Source organism: Ptychodera flava, chromosome 14 (genome assembly GCF_041260155.1).
Source record: "Ptychodera flava strain L36383 chromosome 14, AS_Pfla_20210202, whole genome shotgun sequence".
Classification (NCBI taxonomy): Eukaryota; Metazoa; Hemichordata; class Enteropneusta; family Ptychoderidae; genus Ptychodera; species Ptychodera flava.
This window is the reverse complement of record NC_091941.1, coordinates 15840427-15855889: the sequence shown is the minus strand read 5'-3', so window position 1 is coordinate 15855889 and position 15463 is coordinate 15840427. Positions and strand designations below refer to the sequence as shown.

Genomic DNA, 15463 nt, shown 5'->3' with positions numbered 1-15463 from the left:
AATTTGTCTTGCTTTGTTTATTCCTATAAAAGAGTGTGATTTATACTCATTTGCCCTGTAATCATTGTTAATAGAAATATTTTGGTCTTCCTATAAACCCATGTAACTTCAGAGATCCTGTGCTTGTTTTTATATCATAGGTACACAAATCGTCTTCTTTTTATGAATTTTTTATAGTGGCAAAGTCTATTATTAAATTAATCTTGCTTTTTGCAACAATTGCCATGTGAACAACTTAATTTGTGTAATTTTTTTATCTTTGAATAGGTACTGATATTGTTTTCTTACCTAAAAATTGTGTCATATTACTGACAGGAGCTGGAAACTTAAAATGGGCAATATTAATTTCAATGTGTGCTCTGTGTATTATTCTGTGTGACACAGAATCATATCACTTTATGATTGATTCCTGTAAAAAGCAAACCACAGGAATACAATTTGGTTTCCAATGATAGTTAATACAAGGACCATAGCTGGTTGAACTGTGAGTACTCTGCAGTGAAGGATGATGATTGATGGCTATACTGTTTGCATATAATATGAGGTCAATTTTCTAGTCTGGTTCCCTGACCCATTTCCCCGGTAGAGGGCGTGGGGAAATATGGGGTCAGGTACCGGGTAGCCATCTTGAACAGAATTTTGTTCAAGATGGCGGAGGTTAGTCACCTGACAGTCACCTGCTACAACAAATATGGCTGCTACCATGAAAACGCCGGTCAAAATTCGACTGGATCAGAATTATGTTCGAACACTGGTATCCGAACCAAAAACATTGGCACACGAGACGGGAAACATAAACTGAAAGGATTATTCCAGAAGTACGGGGAAATAGAGGTGATTGAAGGCTGGCTGTGATATCGCAGCAGTAGGCCTACTTGTTGCGTGTATCGAACGCGCTAGGGTCATTGAGGTCATCGCCGACTGTGGCGTGACCCAATGACCCGAGCACGTTCGATACACGACACAAGTACTGCTGCGATATCACAGCTAATTGAAAGCAAACTTTGTTGGAACTGTGAACGACGATTGATTTCGATGGATAGAATGGTGTCCGAATTTCGTGAAAAATGCCAGGCATCATGTCGACGTTCTAAAAGTATTAAGAGGTGTGCTAACAGTGGCTAAATCATGGAGGTAGAAAGACTTTCTTTCTACTTCCACGGCTTTGTGGTACAAACAAGAAGTTGGTGTCAAGTGAGCCTGAAAGTGCGAAACCCAAGAAAGATGAGAAAAAGTTACAAGTGTTTACTTTCATCCAATCACAGCTTGTTTTATTTTAACCCAATAGCGTCCATGTTTACATTAGCCGGTACCTGACCCTATATTTCCCCACGCCCTCTACCGGGGAAATGGGTCAGGGAACCAGACTAGTCAATTTTCCACTTATGTTGACTTTCAAAGCTGACACTGTTCCACATTCCCATTTATTTTTTGCCACTGACTTACAAAAATAAAAGGTCAGAGCAGAGCCTTGTTCTGTACTGACAACACCTTAACAGGTCAGAATACTTCAGTATCTAAGTAAACTCACAAGTATACACATGTTGTAGTGAACTTTGGCCAATCAGTCATCCAATAGGGAGTTGCTTGAAATTAACATAACATAATGGCATATTTCTTTCATTTTTTTATCATAACTTCTTAGTGCAACAGCTCAAAGGTCATAATATGATAACTGTACACCTAAAAATAAATGTTTTAACATTTATTAAAGTTTACTTCAAAAATCATATTAGTTTTAATCATTATCAAAATAAAAATGCTTTTTCTATCAAAATGATACCGTTCAAACATGTAACAGTAGACTGTATGCATAATGTGGTTTTGGCTATTAATTTATAAGTAACCTAGCTTATAAGTACTCATAGAGTGTATTCTGAAGGCAACAAGAGCTCTAACTACTGCTGACATGTAAGTAGACGTAGTGAAATAAGAATCATTGAAACACTTACTTTTGGTTGAATACTTGTCTAGGGAATGTGACACATATACCAAACTGATCCTTGAAGAGAATCAAAGATGAACAAAGGCTGCAAGACCAGTTTCACATGAGAAGAACTTACAATGCAGTTTAATTTGGTTGTTTCCGGGTCAACAGTATATGTGCCACGTGATTGACCTCTGTATCGCACTGAAGTCACATGGTGCAGTCAGCCCCATCACAGTTCACCTGAGGACAATGAATGTTGTGACTCAATCTGATTAAAATCAGATGTAGAGTACTGCACAACATACACGGTATTCTCTTGCTGTCACTTCTCATTTTGGGTACAACATGCGTTAGTTGTCAATCAAATTTTTGTAACAAATTAGTTTAAAAATACCCTCAAGGACAGTGTGCTCACATTCGGTTTGAATTGGTCTATTCAAGAAATATTTAAACCAGAAAAATAAGAATGACAAAAGCAAATAAGGTCTGCAACATAGGTACTGGACATCATCTTTAGGAACATGCATGTCAACTTCTATAGCAATGGGACAAGCAGATCCTACATACATAAGCAAATGTCAACAAAAATATTAGCCAGAGAAGGCTTGACAAAAAGAAAAGGTTGGAAGAGTGGGGAAAAACTAGAATGGGAATGTACCGGTACAAGGGATCTGGTACAAAGTAATGCTACCTCATCAATCTTCCAGACCCTACCCCCTCCTGAATATCAAATGTTCCACCCCTTGGTTGACCATCTTTACATGAGGCCAGATGGCACAAAATGTATTTACAACCTTTGGGCTTTTTTAATTAATGGTATGACTATGAGTGCTATCATTTGAATGTGAACAGCACTTAAATTAGTTACAGATAGTGAAATGCCTTCCACTGTGGGGGTGGTTACGACATCTGGAATTATCCTGGATCCAAATTTCTCATCAGTTCTTGTGTGTCCCTCAGCTTTGTTTTCTGGATCAAATTTTACTACAAATTGATACCAAATATGACAAAATTATGTTCACAGCCTTCGAAACTCTCTCACAACATATCCTGGGTTGGTGTAGGCCATTTAAGGTTACAAACTGAGAAAATTACCTAAAATATACAAATTTGGGGGTTTCCCAACACTTTGAGCAGAAAATTTATCTAATAACATCCCTCAGGACTTTTGTACCAAATTACAAAGCTATCAGACAAGTAATTTTGAGAACAAGTTTTCTTGTCCAAAAATGACAAAATTGTCTTAAAAATACAAATTTGCATATTACAGGACAACTTCCACATATCTCACTATTGTCATCCCTGGATATCTGTACATCAAATATAACAGCTGTCTGTCCAGGGGCTTTAAAAAGATAATATTTTTAAGATTTTTTGACCAAAAATGATGAAAATGCCCTAAAATAGTAATTTTTCCAACTTCGTCGTAATTTCAACAAATTAGAAGAGTAACACACTTGCAAACATCCAACCCAAATTTGAGAGAAACTGGGCTGGCGGTTTCAGAGATGAAAAATTTTTACTTAAAATGAGAAAAATAACCAAAACATTCAGCAAAAATACAAAATTCAAGATATCTTCATGATATTCATAAAACTGTATAAGGTTCACCTAAGGTACTTGCACACAAATTTTCAAAGCAATCAAGACAGCGGTTCTTGAGTTCTTAATTCTTGACCATTTTCACAATATTTTAAGCTCATTTGCATAATTTTGGCAATGCAAACTTCATTTGAGCAAAATCTAATCCATAGCCCAGGATGCATCAACACACCAAATACAAAGCTGAAAAGTGCAGCGGTTCGCAAGTTTTTGATGTTGACGGACATACTATACGTACGTACATACATACATACATACATACATACATACATACATACATACACATACAGACGCCACCAACCTCAGCTTATACAATAACCTCAAATTGGTATACCAAATGTGAGCTAATAAAACGAAAATCAAGCTTACAGGACAGTGTAGCTATGCTTGATTTTCAGGCAAGTACATGTAATTGTAGCAGTATACCTTATCTGCTGCCAATCAGAGCTCATTTTGACCACAAGCAAGTTATAATATTCAGTGCAGCATTTTAATTACCTCTAATCACGACTCCAAAAGTACGTAAATATAAGCCTCAAAGTAATTGTGCAAAACAAAGGTCTCTATCAGTAGCAGATATTACTTGCAGATTACTAAGGGAACCTAACATCACATCGACAAACTCGACCTCATGATCAAAGTCAGCCCCAGTCCAGTATTATCAATGTAACATGCAGTCTGATTGGTAACTTCAGAGAGTGAGATTTGAATGCGACCTTCTGTGGGAGTTGGTCAGATGTAGTGAAAGCAAGAGAGTACAGCGTAAAGTATACACGTCACCGTACTCTACATCTGATTTTAATCAGATTGGTTCACAGGCAAACTCGACATTAATAGTCTAAAAACATGATATTATTTTTGTAATTATTAAAAAACAAGTCATCATTAATGACACAATCCCCACTTGTTAATGGGTACTTTGATTACAAGTCTACAAGAGGATAGAGTCTGGCTCATTAATTGGGTCTATGATTAAAGATGAGTTGCACGGTGGTCACAATGCAAAACCAATGTGGGCTGCCACCCTAATAACAAAAGGTCATTAAATAAGTCAATTAGTAATTAATCAACAGGATGTTGCCAAACATTTTTGCATTCTATTATAACACTTACAGATTATCACGAGTACCACATTTCATAAGCAATACCACTAAGTATCAATGAATTGTATTACAGCACTGTTAGATCAACATCTGAATCTGATGACATGTTTCTGGACAAATCACTTTAATTAGGAAAGTTCATTAAATATGTATATTAAAAATTAATTAACATGACACTGCTAAGTGTCATATTCAATGTTAAAACGATGTGAGCTCAACATCTGTATGAAGTTTCATGAAATTTGATGAATTGTTTCTCGCCATATCAGCCAAATTACGAAAATTCATTTAATATGTAAATCAGCAATTAACTGACATGATACTACTACTTATCTTTTTGCATGCCATGACACTACTGGAAGATCAACATATGTACCAAGTTTCATCAAATTTGACGCAGTATTTCTGGACATAGCCTGCTAATTAGAAAATTTCATTAAATATTTAAATTAACTATTAATTAGAAGACACTGATAAATGTCTTCATTCAAATGTTAAAGCAATGTGAGCTCAACACCTGTACAAAGTTTCATGAAATTTGATGAACCATTTCTTGCAAGTAATTGATACAATACTGACTGTGTGCTATCAGAGCTCTGTGTGACGGCCATATTAGATTGGATCACAATTAATCAATGTGCATATGTATGACATAAAGAGTAATCCTTGTACCAAGTTTGAATGAAATCACTCTAGGCATCTCTGAGATATCTGCGTGCATGCATGCACACACGGACATGACCAAACCTATAAGTCCCCCAAGACGTTGTCCGTGGGGACTAATAATAAATCATAATTATGAAACATTGATATCTCTAAAACCAAATTAGTATATCATCTGGGTTGATCTTCCTTTCTGTGGAGCAACACTCGATAAAGTGACTGTATGTAGTGAGTTGTGTATGATAGGCAGCATTTTTGTTGAGTGCTGCTTTGCAGATAAATCATCATGGGAGATTCAACGGTGTCTTCCATATGCATGGAATTATATACCCTGCGAAATGAGTGTTGACACATTCTACATATGGTGGGACTGGAAAGAAATTATAGGGAGGGAGGGCCGGTGTTTTTACAAAAGTGTCCCTTTGTCCTGAGTTTGCAAGAAAATGTGACCCTCCCAAAATTTACATGAAAAACAAAGTGGCCCTCTCCCTACGTATCACAATCCATAAAAATAATATTTAGACACTGTTCTCTTGTAGGCATTGTGGATTTTAACTTTATAACTGACCCCGCTCGCATCAAAATTTAACAATCAAATTTCTCTACAAATACTGTGTATATAATGGAGCCAGGTTCCTAAGTGCCAAATTTCAAGGTCACAGGCCCAAAGTCAAGAGATTTTCAAAAGTATTATTTTTCCAAATTTTCTATTACCTTTGACCTGCCCTACACTGCTGCAGCTAAGCTATGGCTTTATCTAATCCTATCTAAGAGACTTGGAGTGCTAGTGTCTCTTGAAGGATGACTAGTATGGAACCACATTGCACACCCAAATTTTGGAGTTGCCCCTGACCTTTGACCCTTACATCATCCTGTACATCATTAATTATGCACATATCTAATTCTAGATTGGTATATAGAGCCAGATCTGATTTTTGGTGGACAGGGATAAGTATTAGAGAACATTTTTATGACAAAATGTCACGTGACGAGAGTGACCTTTGACCACAATTGTACTACTGGGCTTATAAATCAGTAACCAGTTTCAGTTGCGTATGATAATTTGGGCTGGTCACTTATTTTCCTTGAAAACACTCTTGAAGGATCACCATTTTATGCACTGCATCATTTTGAAAAACACTGGCCCTCCCTCCCTGTAATTTCTACCCAGTCCCTTACTGTAATAACCTCGGGGCCCCCTACGTGTAGAATTTGTTAACATACATATCGCAGGCCACCACTTCATGCATATAGCAGGCGCCATTGAAGTCTTAATGGTGATTTGTCAGTGTACATGGATCGATAAATTAAGCACATCATGGACAGAATGATGATGAGACTGACATGAAAGAGTTTATAATACAATGCAGCAGTTTTAGTTTCTTGTTAATATCCTATAAAAATATGTTTTTACCAAATAGTGCATTGTATCGCTATATATCATTTCTGAAGTCATCAATTTACTGACATCTATGCTTAGGGACTGTCTCAGATTGTCACATAAGTTTAAGAAATGAAATTCCTTTGTTTACATAAATTAAAACCCCCTCCCCTCCCCCCCTAAATGAAAGTTCAAAAGTGCAAAATGTTGATGTCTGCCTGAGAGTGCTACATCGTCAAGTAATCGATCAAATTTGAGTACAAACCGTGGGAAGACGCGAACGAGTTGGAAACAGTTACAGCAAAATTTGTTGGAATAAGTGTGTAGTTTTTGTTTATTTTTACACTATGTAAAGAGTACATGTAAACACAGATAAAAGTGTGAAATATGAAGTTCAATAATTGAATGGAGGTCAAACTCCCTCCTCCTGTAAACGAACGAAATTCGCTTTTTGAACTTATGTGACAATCTGAGACGGTCCCTTAATTAGTGTTCCATGAACCATTTTGAAAGAATTTTCCCAAACAAAGAAGTTATACATAAATAACAATTTTTGTACCAATGAACAAAGAAATTGCTGTGGCAGCATAGTTGTCACCTATTCAATAATGAAAGCCAATCTTCCAACAACTTCAATAAAATATTAATAATCAAGTTTGATCAACAAAACAAACAAAAGCTGTGATGTTGATTGTGAAAATGACCATTTTTGACACATGTACAGCACAAACTTATTGTGTTGCCACTGTAAAATGGTGTTAAATACATCAAGAGGTTGTCTGAATAATTATTTCAAAGTTTCTTTTGTGTCTATATCTGTTTCCTGATACAAGATATATCAGCTCCCGTACAGCCCATTGTCATTGCATTTCTATTTCATATCCTGCTTTGACCTTTGACCCTCCAGGACGTCATTCAAGAACTGAAGACCTCTGACGGGTCGCTAGGCTACAAGTTCAAAATTGTAGGAGGTCTGGCATTCTACGATGATTAACTTTTGGTGTGTGACACAGACAACAACATCGTAGTGTACACATACTGAAAGAAGAGTACAAATATGAAAAGGAGTTGGGCAGTCTGCAAGCCATTCAAGTCAGTCCATAGCTTAGCTGTCTCTCACTGACATGACAGTGACACTGTCTCAGGACAACCTTCATCCTCGATGACAATAACATGAATAGTTGTTTGTGATCAAAATATGATGTCTGGCTGTGACAATCACTGCATGGAGTGTTTTCATGAGTTCAATTACCTGCACCATGGAGGTCTCTTTCTTTATATCTAAATGCCTGTACCAATACAGTCAGTGCGGTACGGGGACGGTCAGTTGTGCTTGACCCAGACAGCAGCATTGCCGTTGATGATGGTTCCGGAGAGCATTGCCGTTGGTGGCGCCAATCATGTTTCTATTTGTGATCGGTTCGGTGCAATGCTAGGATCTCGATGGAGTAGATGCCATAACTTTTATAACTCTTTGAAATTGGGAAAAATAGCTCCAATTTCCTTTTTAAAAATGTTATATGGAGTGTTTACAAAGAGTTTTGAACTTCGCATATTTAAACTAGCAGGATTTACAAATATAAATAAAAACATCCATTGGAACCAAACTGGAACCTGAAAACCTTGTTACAAGGCATTTTTACGAGTTTTATATGAGAAAAATAAATTGCCTACGCACTACATGATAATAACGCAACAACATGGACCAGCTTTCATGGTTGATGTATGAGGTATGTTGACCATACACTCATGCCTGATGGGTAACACGCAAATTACAAAGTTTAATCAATCTTATCAGATGAATGTCGAGGGAGGGTTACTTTTTACGATTGATGTATCGGGAGGAAGGGCATATTGTATAGCAAAATAACTATTATTACTATTTAATTATTATTAAATAATTATTATTTTAAATAATTTTATTACCACAGATTACAGAAAGAGACTATAGAACATGAGAGAAACCCACCTACTCTTGTCTTACACAACTGTTCAACCGAGGTCCCTAAACGACAGACTCGAAAAAATCAGTGTTTCAGTCGTATGTTGTAATCAATCGTAAAAATCTTATCATGGTCAACTGGAAGATGTTATAACTTTATGTTGAACGAGTATCGTCGGAGAATCTGAGTATAAAAAAGTACTGTGAGGAAAACACAACATATCGTCCTTTGTTAACGTAATAATCTTAACACTATCTTGAAAGTTGTTGCCAATATGTAAGTACACACATACTACATTTATATGCATTCAAATGAATAAAAATGCCAAACAAATGATTTGTCTATAAATTGTAACTCTTTCCTAAAGGCATGTACAGAAAACATGTTTTGCCACAGCATCGTTCGAGGAGTCTGCCACTGCCAACTCACTTTGTTGACAGGTTGGTGGCACCCTGTAGGTAACCACGATAAATAACCCACTGGGGCTGGTCGGTGAATACATTTGTTGTATAACCTACCTCCTTTCTTATGCCTACCCATTGATGTAAAATAAGACTCTTCTCTGCATCAATGGTCTACCTAACAAACACAAACCAGAGTGTACATCTTTGCAAGTAAATTACGTTTATTCAGGCAAAAAGGTCCCCTTAAAATGACACTACGACGACCTAACCAAGCTATGCGGACTTGACGATGCAGTGTTTCATTGCTTTCAGTGAACACCGTAACTTTCATCTTTCCGTCAAACTGGTTCGTTTATGATGTGTGATAGTGTCAGCATGGTAATAGTTCCATTGACGACTAATGACCTATCTAATCGGCGTGTCCCTATAACAAGAGAAATCAATGGAAAGGCGGTGCAAACAATCAAATACAAAGGAAGAAAAGGCGGTACAGCTACTGGATACTTTGGCTTTAGTTCCCATGAGGTGAGAAACACATTTCACAACTGTCCAGGGCCTTTGACTTTGATGACAAACTAAACGAAAATGTCGAAAAGGAAACGAAAGCGAACGAAAATGTTATAAAGTTGCCTTCGATTTCACGTGCACGTGACTTAAATGCACTCGTCGTATCGTTAACTTGCTCAAAAAAGAAAGTAACGTAATACTTCCAAGATCAATCCAAAGAGTCTGGACTTCTATGTATGTCACCCAAAACCTGAACCATCAAGCGTCAACTAACTTGGATAATAGTAAAAGCTTGCTACACTGATCTAGGGATCTATTACTGTCAGAGAGGCATCATTTCAATTCAAATTGCCATTTCGCCTTGCTGCCCGCCAAAGACTGTCGGCTCAACCGTCTGGTGGGTAAAAAGACTTGAATACATTGGCTCTTCGCAAAATGTCGCATGACTTTCATAAAAAGATTGTCCATTGGTTATTCCTACCATTTTGCGTTAAACAATTCTTAATCATGCTGATGAAAATTTAAAAAGTGTGTACGGTCCAAAGTGTTCAGAAGTCAGTGCAGAGATACACAGTACAAGTTAATCAAACAGTACGGTTCATCGGATATAAGCTTACGTACGTAAGTGAGCAAAGTGTGTAAGTAACTGTGGAAAAGAGAAAGATTTGAAAGTATACAACGTGTTTGGTGTCTCTTCCGTAATCGCAAAAGATATCAAACGGGCATCGGTGTTACACGCGACTTGGCTTTGTTCTGACAACAAAAGGAGCCGTTAATAGGGCGTTTTAGCGAGTAGGAGTGACAACTTTATCCGAAGAGATCAGGTAAGTGACAATTGATTACTGTTTGTTTACAAACATCAAACGCCATTTGCACATACCTGTGATTTATGGGCACGCACCTCACTGAGCATGGAGGCATGGGGGAAGGGAAGGGATATACGAAACGTTACCTGTTATTAGCAACTTAAAGTATCGGTTGCTATAAGTACGGGTTTTTAAAGAAGTTTCAACTCTTTCGCAGCTAATGCAAACGTGATAGTGAAGTCTACAAATTTATAGATTGATAGAACTATTAGCTTTTCCAGGCCCTCTCACAAGTATTTGTCACATTCGGTTTTATCATAGACAATAGAAGCCATGGTTTTATTATCCTCAATAGATGTTGAGACTACCTTTCAAGTACGCATTTTGATAATGATGCGATGCGGGTGCATGTTTCGAGTTGTCCTTCAGATGTATGTATATTTGCTTCACTTTTCCAGTGAATTGATATATTTGTTCAACAGAGCACAATATAAATTGACCAGAAAGTAACACTGCAGTCTCGCGGTTTTACCATGTACTGAATGTACGGAGAAAGTATATCAGATAACATAAGAAGGCATCCATCGAAACACTTTTTACGTAGGCTGAACACGTGATACAGGGACCGCGACGTGAAGAATCACCTATACTGTCTCAACGTTTGACAAGTTTGTGGTCACACCTTCGACATATTTACGTGTGAATGAATGCTCAAGTCTTCTCTGAACTTGCCGCGCCAATGTGTGTGGTAAGAAGACCGAGAATTGTGTATTTGAATTGATACCTGTAACTTGTGAATCGTGTCGTTGTCGCAGCATCGTTTGGTGTGAAATTATCGGAGCCTCAAAGCTTTGTCTGATCAAAGTTGATAACAATGGCATAGTGAACTCTTCAGAAGTGTATTTTAGTAACTTAACGACAAAAAATCACGAGTAACTTAAATAATCACAACAAGCCGCAAATCAGGGGCCATTTCGGGTTTTCGTTTGTAGTTATACGTACCTTTTCAGGTGAATCATAAACAGTACATATCAAGATTTGTCAAATAATTCAACTGAAAAGATAGTCCTAGATAGAATGATCAGAAGAAAGAATAATTATCTTACATTCACATGTATGATTTTATTACATAAATCATGACAGAAACACGCCCAATCTTGTCTTACACGAGTGTTCAACTAAGATCTCTAGCCACAGACTCGAAAAAATCAGTGTTTCAGTCATATGTTGTCATCAGTTGTAAAAATCCTATTTTGAAATGAGCAAATGCTCAAACTTTCTGATATCTTCCAGATTTACGAGCAAACTGATTCTAAGTCATATACGCATGGCCATTACAAGCTGCTTTCCAAAAGAACAAGAAACATATAAGGCCATGTCGAGTGCTATCGTTGACTGGTACTTAAGTGCCGGTAAGGGAGGAGAAAAGCACTCTCTGCCGAAAGTCAGTGTCGGATTGATCGCTTGATCAAAGGCATGACGCCTATTGTTTTTGTGAACACGGAAACCGATTGATGTCTTCCTATTGTGTGTGGCGGTTAGTACTTGTTGGTATACTATTCTTCCGACGTGTTCAGAAGGCGGTGAAACTCTATTAAACTTATTACACGGTTTGTTAATTGCACTGGATAAGCTTATACGCCAGAGAGCAAAGATCATAACGTGACTATGGAAGGACAGAGTGTTGAATATGTGATGTGTTTTCATCCAGATCGTGTAGACCTTAACCATCGAAACTCCCCCCTTGCCTTGGCGACACTATTTGCATCGACGATATAGTTTAGTGGGGGTAATGTGGTTTACTTAATTTCAGTCGCAACATCTATGAATAAACATTGCGCATAAATTTGAGTAATTTAGAAAATAAAGAACGAAACCGATTGCACTGCTGTGAAATTTTGTATTATAAAAACACGTATTAGTATGCCCAGTATTTAAGTTTTTAAATTACATCAAAGGTGTAGCCATGCATACATGTAAATCGCTGGTGTGACGACAAACGTCGCCTGACATACATAGTGGAATAGGTTGCTATTTCTTGTAAAAATGGTAACTTAAAGACACTTTTAAAAACCCTATATATTGTCACAATAAACTGACGACATTTTCTTGTGCGCACATAATCTACTTTTGTCACTGATAGGATTATATAAGCGTATTATAATAGTTACTACGCACTTTCTTGCCTATTTGGTGATATCACGTGTACCGTACCATGTCATATAAAATTGCCATAAAGAGATGTGATCTTGTCAGCCTTCTCCCTTATTTGTCGGTCATGACTGAAGTCGCCTTTGCTTTGTGGTCTTTGGACAGAGTTGACAAGTTTGTCACTTTCACACACAATATCACACCATTGCCGTTTGTGAAGTGTCATTTTGCCGCTGTCGAATCTCGAAGAAAAGGAAGCCGAACGTGACGCGGTCCACACATCAGATTTGTCAATCATGACATTGTCGCGGCAACGCTTTTGTTCAAACGTCACTCTACCAGTTGAACAAAAGTTGGCGGCAAAATCACATGACCGCACTCTGATAAATAGTGGATCCGTGTTACCCTCGGCACACTCATCCAACATCCGTTGAGAGTTGAACATCGTCTTCCAAGTCGCCAAACATCGTTTCTATAAGTCCAAGTCATCTATCGTCTGAGAACAAGCAAAGGTCATTCGAGAAGTCCTTCAACCGACGACAGTTCGATGAATCACCTACGTTTATCCACAGTGCATCCGTCAACAATTCCTGAGATTGTAGATCTCACTTCACCATCTCCAAAGAAAGGTAAGCGTTATCATCCAGCATAGAGCTTGTAAACCAACAGTCCTACATTTGACGGTTCGGATGGGTCCCTTAACTACTGTGATTAGTGGTTATTCTTAGATCGCTGACTTAAATGATCTCGAAAGAACAAATCTCTGTTTGTCAGGTTGTGTACGGCAATGCGAAAATAAAGTAACAAGATCTTTGTACGACTATGTGACGTCGAATATAGTCTTCGTTTCGGTCTATACGTCCAATATCAAAATGCAAGCGTAAATTATTTTAAACGATGTAAACGTAAACTAACCACAAGGTTAGGCATCAGTGACTTTACAGTTTAGAAAATTCAGGACCAAAACGTCTCCTCTCAGACCGAATCACTGTAATGATGTGATGGATTTGTAGCTACAGTGCAATGATGACTTATGCTTATGTGTTACTATTCGACAACTAACGTTAATACAATTACCCAATCCAACAGATACAACGAAGATGTCCGGCATGTGTCGTTATCCGAAGACCGAAGCTGCCCTTCCATCCTGTTTTCGTGGTCCAGAGTTTACGAAAGTCAAAGTGAGTGCGCTGATGAAGGTTTACGATGTCTACACCAAGTATCCCGATCAAACGCAAATCAAGAAAACTGCTGAATTGCTCGGTCTGACCGCCAAACAAGTACTGGTAAGGAATGTTTATATGTAACTTTATGCGTTGTTGGCATTCCGGAGAGAGTGGTCGCTTATACACTTTACTGTATTGCGTTCACGATATTCGGGACCCAGTTGGATTTCGGTGTTCAAACTAAAATACCGTTTCATTTAGTCATGCACGTTTGGTTCTCTTGTTACTTCAGTCACAAGTCCAGGATCACATAAAATAGAGGAAACTACAGGAAACGAGATGTTTTCTGTGGGGTTTATGGACAGATTTATCTGCACAATATCTAATTTTCATTCAATTTTTTACTATGATGATTCTGCGAAGCCAAACAGTTGGGAGCAGCAAAGGCATGAGGTAAATTCAAACGATTTTATGGTTGGAACAAGTGTAATTTTGTTACGTCGGTTCTGTATGCGCTAACTTAAACCAATCACTCGTTTTGTTTCAATTTTCAGTGTTGGTTTCGAAATCGACGTGCAAGGGGGCGACGACAGAGGAGGTATATGCGCAACCTGGAACTGAGAAAAACCCGTTTCCTGCCGTTTTCGCCGTGTTTTAGCAGTTCAACATCAATCGACAGTGGCACGACGACCTCCAGCGTTTCTCCGATGCCATCCACTCCTAGCGATGACACTCCGTCCAGCTTTAAATTTCCCGGCGTACCCTGTATGTTCCAGTCGTCGCCTGACTCAGCGCCGTCTCCAAGCTTCCCTCCGTCTCCATCCAGTCACTTCGATCCAATCCAGCCCTCCTACGACTTGTCCTGGTCACCTACCTCTGCTGATTCCTGCTTTCCTGGACACGGACTGTTCTCACCCCTTCCACTTCATGCCGATGTAATCTCGAGTTTGCCGAGATGTGGTGACGGCTGTTCAGACGTTCCGGAGTCATGGAAGTTTTCAACCCTGGCACAGTGTCACAGATATCCACTGTAGAATTTCACGTTAATTAATCCGTTTGTATTATGAATTTTGGCGAAATGCCAGTTAGGCAACTTTCATTACAGTGAAACTATACTATTCGTATGTTAAATGTTTTCATTCTTTTTTGCACAAGGTGCACTGTTTTGATTGTGTCCTCTTTGTGTAATGTTATGTAAATTATGACCAGACGTTAAACAAATCAATTATTTTCAATATTAAAGGAAAAGTTCATTTTTCATTACTTTTTTGAGTGATTGCGCTGTGCATGTATGAGTAGGTTTTCACCATTTGCCCTGCATTGCAGTTATCGACAAGAAGTACCCTACTGCTAAGGGACTGGACATCTTCTTCGCCCTGGGGGTGTGGATTATTTTTTGCCAACGTCAAAAAGTGGCTGACCCCCTATTCCAACTTTCGAAAACAGGGTGACCCTTCTGCGCGACAAAGATAAAACAAAAGGTGGAAAATAGATTCAATAATATATAATATATATATATATATATGTATATATATATATATATATATATATATATATATATATATATATATATATATATATATATATCGGGATATATTAAAACATTCAGTCATTCAGTGTTTAATTTTGTCATGTCAGTTGTAAGATAGAAACTTAAACGTGTCAATCTAAAGTTTGAATACAGTATTTTGAAAAAGCTGTGAATGTATTCCACCCTTTCTGCGCATAACCAGATGTCCAGAACTGTTATAAGGAAAATGTGATTGTGAAATATTAGAGCATGTTGCTTTCTAATTCTGAATTCTCT

General features: G+C 37.9%; 1 protein-coding gene across 1 annotated transcript in view; it reads right to left on the bottom strand.

Annotated features, from left to right (window-relative positions):
- The window catches only part of LOC139149545 (uncharacterized), a 149056-nt gene extending 141024 nt beyond the window's left edge, over window positions 1-8032 (bottom strand). The window contains exons 1-2 of the mRNA XM_070721354.1: window positions 7932-8032; window positions 1953-2170 (exon numbers count right to left, since the gene is read on the bottom strand). The gene's annotated coding sequence lies outside the window, so the exon portion shown is untranslated. The remainder of the gene's footprint in view (window positions 1-1952; window positions 2171-7931) is intronic.
- Between the last annotated feature and the right edge of the window lie 7431 nt (window positions 8033-15463).